An 8,018-nucleotide genomic window follows, 5' to 3' on the forward strand; every position below is an offset into this window, starting at 1 on the left:
TGAGAAAGTCTCATCATAGTCAACCCCTTGAACTTGTCGATAACCCTTAGCGACAAGCCAAGCTTTATAGATGGTCACATTACCATCCGCGTTTGTCTTCTTCTTAAAGATCCATTTATTTTCTATGGCTCGCCACTCAACAGGCAAGTCAGTCAAAGTCCATACTTTGTTTTCATACATGGATCCTATCTCGGATTTCATGGCTTCTAGCCATTTGTCGGAATCCGGGCCCGCCATCGCTTCTTCATAGTTCGAAGGTTCACCATTGTCTAACAACATGATTTCCAAGACAGGGTTGCCGTACCAATCTGGTGCGGAACGTGTCCTTGTGGACCTTCGAATTTCAGTAGGAGCTTGATCAGAAGTATCTTGATCATCATCATTAACTTCCTCTCTAGTCGGTGCAGGCACCTCAGGAACATTCTCTTGAGTTGCGCCATTTTCCGGTTCAAGAGGTAATACTTCATCAAGTTCTACTTTCCTCCCACTAACTTCTTTCGAGAGAAACTCCTTCTCTAGAAAGGATCCATTCTTGGCAACAAAGATCTTGCCTTCAGATCTGAGGTCGAAGGTATACCCAATAGTTTCTTTAGGGTATCCTATGAAGACGCATTTTTCCGACTTGGGTTCGAGCTTTTCAGGTTGAAGTTTCTTAACATAAGCATCGCATCCCCAAACTTTTAGAAACGACAACTTAGGTTTCTTCCCGAACCATAATTCATATGGTGTCGTCTCAACGGATTTCGACGGAGCGCTATTTAAAGTGAATGCTGCAGTCTCTCAAGCATAGCCCCAAAAAGATAGCGGTAAATCGGTAAGAGACATCATAGATCGCACCATATCTAATAGAGTGCGATTACGACATTCAGACACACCATTACGCTGAGGTGTTCCAGGCGGCGTGAGTTGTGAAACTATTCCACATTTTCTTAAGTGTGTGCCAAATTCGTGACTCAAGTATTCTCCTCCACGATCTGATCGCAAAAACTTGATTTTTTTGTCACGTTGATTCTCAACCTCACTCTGAAATTCCTTGAACTTTTCAAAGGTTTCAGACTTGTGTTTCATTAAGTAGACATACCCATATCTACTCAAGTCATCAGTGAGGGTGAGAACATAACGATAGCCACCGCGAGCCTCAACGCTCATTGGACCGCACACATCAGTATGTATGATTTCCAATAAGTTGGTTGCTCGTTCCATTGTTCCTGAGAACGGAGTCTTAGTCATTTTACCCATGAGGCATGGTTCGCACGTGTCAAATGATTCGTAATCAAGAGACTCTAAAAGTCCATCAGCATGGAGCTTCTTCATGCGTTTGACACCTATGTGACCAAGGCGGCAGTGCCACAAGTATGTGGGACTATCATTATCAATCTTACATCTTTTGGTACTCACACTATGAACATGTGTAGCATTACGCTCGAGATTCATTAAGAATAAACCATTCACCATCGGAGCATGACCATAAAACATATCTCTCCTATAAATAGAACAACCATTATTCTCGGATTTAAATGAGTAGCCATCTCGAATTAAACGAGATCCTGATACAATGTTCATGCTCAAAGCTGGCACTAAATAACAATTATTAAGGTTTAAAACTAATCCCGAAGGTAAATGTAGAGGTAGCGTGCCGACGGCGATCACATTGACCTTGGAACCATTCCCAACGCGCATCGTCACCTCGTCCTTCGCCAGTCTCCGCTTATTCTGCAGCTCCTGTTTTGAGTTACAAATGTGAGCAACCGCACCGGTATCAAATACCCAGGAGCTACTACGAGTACTGGTAAGGTACACATCAATTACATGTATATCACATATACCTTTCGTGATGCCGGCCTTCTTGTCCGCTAAGTATTTGGGGCAGTTCCGCTTCCAGTGACCACTTCCCTTGCAATAAAAGCACTCACTCTCGGGCTTGGGTCCATTCTTTGGCTTCTTCCCGACAGCTTGCTTGTCGGGCGCGGCAACTCCCTTGCCGTCCTTCTTGAAGGCTTTCTTACCCTTGCCCTTCTTGAACTTAGTGGTTTTATTCACCATCAACACTTGATGTTCCTTTTTGACTTCTACCTCTGCTGATTTCAGCATTGCAAATAATTCAGGAATGGTCTTTTCCATCCCCTGCATATTGAAGTTCATCACAAAGCTCTTGTAGCTCGGTGGAAGCGACTGAAGGATTCTGTCAATGACTGCGTCATCCGGGAGATTAACTCCTAGCTGAGTCAAGCGGTTATGCAACCCAGACATAGTGAGTATGTGCTCACTGACAGAACTGTTTTCCTCCATCTTACAGTTGAAGAACTTGTCGGAGACTTGATATCTCTCGACCCGGGCATGAGCTTGGAAAACCATTTTCAGCTCTTCGAACATCTCATATGCTCCGTGTCTCTCAAAATGCTTTTGGAGCCCCGGCTCTAAGCTGTAAAGCATGCCGCACTGAACGAGGGAGTAGTCATCGGTACGTGCCTGCCAAGCGTTCATAACATCTTGTTCTGCAGGGAGAACAGGTACGTCACCTAGCGGTGCTTGTAGGACATAATCTTTCTTGGCAGCTATGAGGATGATCCTCAGGTTTCGGACCCAGTCCGTGTAGTTGCTGCCATCGTCTTTCACCTTGGTTTTCTCTAGGAACGCGTTGAAGTTGAGGACTACGTTGGCCATTTGATCTACAAGACATATTGTAAAGATTTTAGAATAAGTTCATGATAATTAAGTTCATCTAATCAAATTATTCAATGAACTCCCACTTAGATAGACATCCCTCCAGTAATCTAAGTATAACATGATCCAAGTTAACTAGGCCGTGTCCGATCATCACATGAGACGGACCAGTCAACATCGGTGAACATCTTCATGTTGATCGTATCTTCTATATGACTCATGCTCGACCTTTCGGTCTTCTGTGTTCCGAGGCCATGTCTTTACATGCTAGGCTCGTCAAGTCAACCTAAGTGTTTGCATGTGTAAATCTGTCTTACACCCGTTGTATGTGAACGTTGGAATCTAACACCCGATCATCACGTAGTGCTTCGAAACAACAAACTGTCGCAACGGTGCACAGTTAGGGGGAACACTTTCTTGAAATTATTATGAGGGATCATCTTATTTACTACCGCCGTTCTAAGTAAACAAGATGCAGAAACATGATAAACATCACATGCAATCAAATAATAAAAGTGACATGATATGGCCAATATCACATAGCTCCTTTGATCTCCATCTTGGGGCTCCATGATCATCTTGTCACTGGCATGACACCATGATCTCCATCATCGTGTCTCCATGAAGTTGCTCGCCAACTATTACTTCTACTACTACGGCTAACGCGTTTAGCACTAAAGTAAAGTAATTTACATGGCGTTTCTCAATGACACGCAGGTCATACAAAAAATAAAGACAACTCCTATGGCTCCTGCCGGTTGTCATACTCATTGACATGCAAGTCGTGATTCCTATTACAATAGCATGAACATCTCATACATCACATATATATCATTCATCGTTCATCACAACTTTGGCCATATCACATCACAGAACACTTGCTGCAAAAACAAGTTAGACGTCCTCTAATTGTTGTTGCAAGTTTTACGTGGCTGAAATAGGGTTCTAGCAAGAACGTTTTCTTACCTACGTGAAAGCCACAACGTGATTTGTCAACTTCTATTTACCCTTCATAAGGACCCTTTTAATCAATTCCACTCCAACTAAAGTGGGAGAGACAGACACCCGCCAGCCACCTTATGCAACTTGTGCATGTTAGTCGGTGGAACCGGTCTCACGTAAGCGTACGTGTAAGGTTGATCCGGGCCGCTTCATCCCACAATACCGTTGAAGCAAAATAAGACTAGTAGCGGCAAGAAAGTTGACAACATCTACGCCCACAACAAATTGTGTTCTACTCGTGCAAAAGGAACTACGCATAGTCCTAGCTCATGATGCCACTGTTGGGGAACATTGCAGAAAAACAAAAAATTTCCTACGGTTTCACCAAGATCCATCTAGGAGTTCATCTATAAACGAGTGATCGGATTGCATCTACATACCTTTGTAGATCACGTGCGGAAGCGTTCAAAGAACGGGGATGAGGAAGCCATACTCGACGTGATCCAAATCACCGGAGATCCTAGCGCCGAACGGACGGCACCTCCGCGTTCAACACACGTACGGTCAGCGTGATGTCTCCTGCTTCTTGATCCAGCAAGGGGGAAGGAGAGGTTGCGGAAGATGGCTCCAGTAGCAGCACGACGGTGTGGTGGTGGTGGAGCTGCAGTACTCCGGCAGGGCTTCGCCAAGCTCTATGGAGGAGGAGGATGTGTTGGAGAGGGAGAGGGAGGCACCAAAGGCAAAGGTGAGAGGTCCTCCATCCCCCCCACTATATATAGGGGGGCCTAGGGGGGGGGCGGCGGCCCTAGGAGATGCAATCTCCTAGGGGGCGGTGGCCAAGGGGTGGGGGGCTTGCCCCCCAAGCAAGGGGGCGCCCCCCTTTAGGGTTTCCCCCACCCTAGGCGCATGGGCCCTAGGGGAAGTGGCGCCCCAGCCCACTTTGGGCTCGATCCAATTCTCACTTCAGCCCATGGGGCCCTCCGGGATAGGTGGCCCCACCCGGTGGACCCCCGGGACCCTTCCGGTGGTCCCGGTACAATACCGGTGACCCCGAAACTTGTCCCGATGGCCGAAATAGCACTTCCTATATATAATTCTTTACCTCCGGACCATTCCGGAACTCCTCGTGATGTCCGCGATCTCATCCGGGACTCCAAACAAAATTTGGGTTACTGCATATACATATCCCTACAACCCTAGCGTCACCGAACCTTAAGTGTGTAGACCCTACGGGTTCGGGAGACATGTAGACATGACCGAGATCGCTCTCTGGTCAATAACCAACAGCGGGATCTGGATACCCATGTTGGCTCCCACATGCTCCTCGATGATCTCATCGGATGAACCACGATGTCGAGGATTCAAGCAACCCCGTATACAATTCCCTTTGTCAATCGGTATGCTTCTTGCCCGAGATTCGATCGTCGGTATCCCAATACCTCGTTCAATCTCGTTACCGGCAAGTCACTTTACTCGTACCGTAATGCATGATCCCGTGACCAGAGACATGGTCACTTTGAGCTCATAATGATGATTCATTACCGAGTGGGCCCAGTGATACCTCTTCGTCACACGGAGTGACAAATCCCAGACTTGATCCGTGTCAACCCAACAGACACTTTCGGAGATACCCGTAGTATACCTTTATAGTCACCCAGTTACGTTGTGACGTTTGGTACACCCAAAGCACTCCTACGGTATCCGGGAGTTACACGATCTCATGGTCTAAGGAAAGGATACTTGACATTGGAAAAACTCTAGCAAACGAACTATACGATCTTATGCTATGTTTAGGATTGGGTCTTGTCCATCACATCATTCTCCTAATGATGTGATCTCGTTATCAATGACATCCAATGTCCATAGTCAGGAAACCATGACTATCTGTTGATCAACGAGCTAGTCAACTAGAGGCTTACTAGGGACATGTTATTGTCTAAGTATTCACACATGTATTACGATTTCCGGATAACACAATTATAGCAAGAATAAAGACAATTATCATGAACAAGGAAATATAATAATAATGCTTTTATTATTGCCTCTAGGGCATATTTCCAACACTGCGGATGTCAGCCGTGTAGTTCAAACTTCCGAATCTGACCTGATGGCCAGGGGCGTAGCTTTCAATCTGCTCTAGATGGCCAAACGAATTGGCCCGCAATGCAAAGCCGCCGAATACAAAGATCTGTCCGAGGAGAAATTTCTCATCCTAGACAGCATCGCCAATGATGGTCAAAGGAGCCATCACGCCTAACGACGACGACACAGAGGAACTCTCAATGAAAGCACCAATGTCGGTGTCAAAACCGGCGGATCTCGGGTAGGGGGTCCCGAACTGTGCGTCTAGGTGGATGGTAACACGAGACAAGGGACACGATGTTTTTACCCAGGTTCGGTCCCTCTTGATGGAGGTAAAACCCTAATCCTGCTTGATTAATATTGATGATATGGGTAGTACAAGAATAGATCTACCACGAGATCAGAGAGGCTAAACCCTAGAAGCTAGCCTATGGTATGATTGTTGTTCGTCCTATGGACTAAAGCCCTCCGGTTTATATAGACACCGGAGAGGGATAGGGTTTACACAGAGTCGGTTACAATGGAAGGAGATCTACATATCGGTATTGCCAAGCTTGCCTTCCACGCCAAGGAAAGTCCCATCCGGACACGGGATGAAGTCTTCAATCTTGTATCTTCATAGTCCAATAGTCCGGCCAAAGGTTATAGTCCGGCTATCCGGACACCCCCTAATCCAGGACTCCCTCACCGGCTAAACCGTGAAATTATGGTACATAATCGGGCCGTCATGCAATCGCGATGTAGGTTGGGCCTGAAACATGCCGAACAGCTCACGGGCCGGCAGCAGCCTGAAATGAACCCCCGCCCATGATTGTGTGAATCAAATCACGGGCTTTTAACAGGCCAAAATTGTCTCCGTCCTTGTTTGGCCCAATCAGATATCAGCTGCGAGCAGGCCGGATGCAAGCCGGGTCGTTGTTAGGCCCAACTATATGACGGGCTTTTAACAGGCCGAAATTAATATAGGGCCGAAATGTTAAACGGGCCCTTAATAGGCCAAAACTAATATCAGGCCGAATTACTAAGTGAGCCTTTAGCAAGTGGGCCCAAAAGCATAGTGTCCAGTTGACGGGCCGAATCTGATATGGGCCATAATTGAGCCCAAAGCCTCTTAAAGGCCGGACCTGATTTGGGCTGTAATTTGGCCCAGAACGTGGTAGGCTTTTAATGGGCCGGATCTCATATGGGCCACTATTAGGCCCGGAGCGTGGCAGGCATTTGGCCCAAAACATGGCAGCCAGTTAATGGGACGGCCTACTAGGGTCCTCAAAATCTTGTGGGCCTACAGCTGGGCCGGCCCATTAATGTTGGCGAAATTTCATTGGCCTTTAGCTGGGCCGGCCCATTATGATCCGCAAGAATCTTGTGGGCCTTTACCTGGGCCGGCCCATTATGGCACACAAAAATCTTGTGGGCCTTTACCTGGGCCGGCCCATTATGGCCCGCAAAATCTTGTGGGCCTTTAGCTGGGCCAGCCCATTATGGTCCGCAAAATCTCGTGGGCCTTTAGCTGGGCCGGCCCATTATGGTCCACAAAATTTTGTGGGCCTTCAGTTGGGCCGGCCCGTTTAAACTTGATGGGCCGGTCCACGTGTCAACATATCATAGGCGCGTCTCACCCATTGGATGAGTGACACATGTGCCAACGCGGACCTGACACGTGTCTCCTCCAGCCAATGATGATTTTACTCGTGGAAAATCCCCATTGGTTGGGGCTGTTAACAGGTTATCGGATCCAAAACCTGACCCGATAGCTTAACGACGTTCCGTTACGGTGGATGCCACGTGTCGGTCACCCTTGACGAAAGCACTTCTGTGATGCGCGATTTATCGTCATGGAAGTGAACACTTCCGTGATGATAATTTTGGTAATGTCATGGAACACTTCTACGACAACACAGGTATGACTATCTTGATTCTGTCATAAATTTGTCATGGATGTACATGCATGACAAAAAACGTGACCTACTGTGACAAACACGTATCATCACGGAAGTGTATTTTTTTGTAGTGAAAAGGTCTTGATAACCCACAAGTATAGGGGATCCATTGTAGCCTCTTTCGATAAGTAAGAGTGTCGAACCCAACGAGGAGCTAAAGGTAGAACAAATATTCCCTCAAGTTCTATCGACCACCGATACAACTCTACGCACACTTAACATTCGCTTTACCTAGAACAAGTATGAAACTAGAAGTACTTTGAAGGTGTTGTTGGATAGGTTTGCAAGATAATAAAGAGCGCGTAAATAAAATCTAGGGGCTGTTTAGATAAAGACACAACTAAGTTAGTTTTAGTAGAGAGCTTGTTGTCACACAAGAAAGTTATTTGT

The sequence above is a fragment of the Triticum dicoccoides genome, chromosome 4A (genome assembly GCF_002162155.2).
Source record: "Triticum dicoccoides isolate Atlit2015 ecotype Zavitan chromosome 4A, WEW_v2.0, whole genome shotgun sequence".
NCBI classification, from domain to species: domain Eukaryota; kingdom Viridiplantae; phylum Streptophyta; class Magnoliopsida; order Poales; family Poaceae; genus Triticum; species Triticum dicoccoides.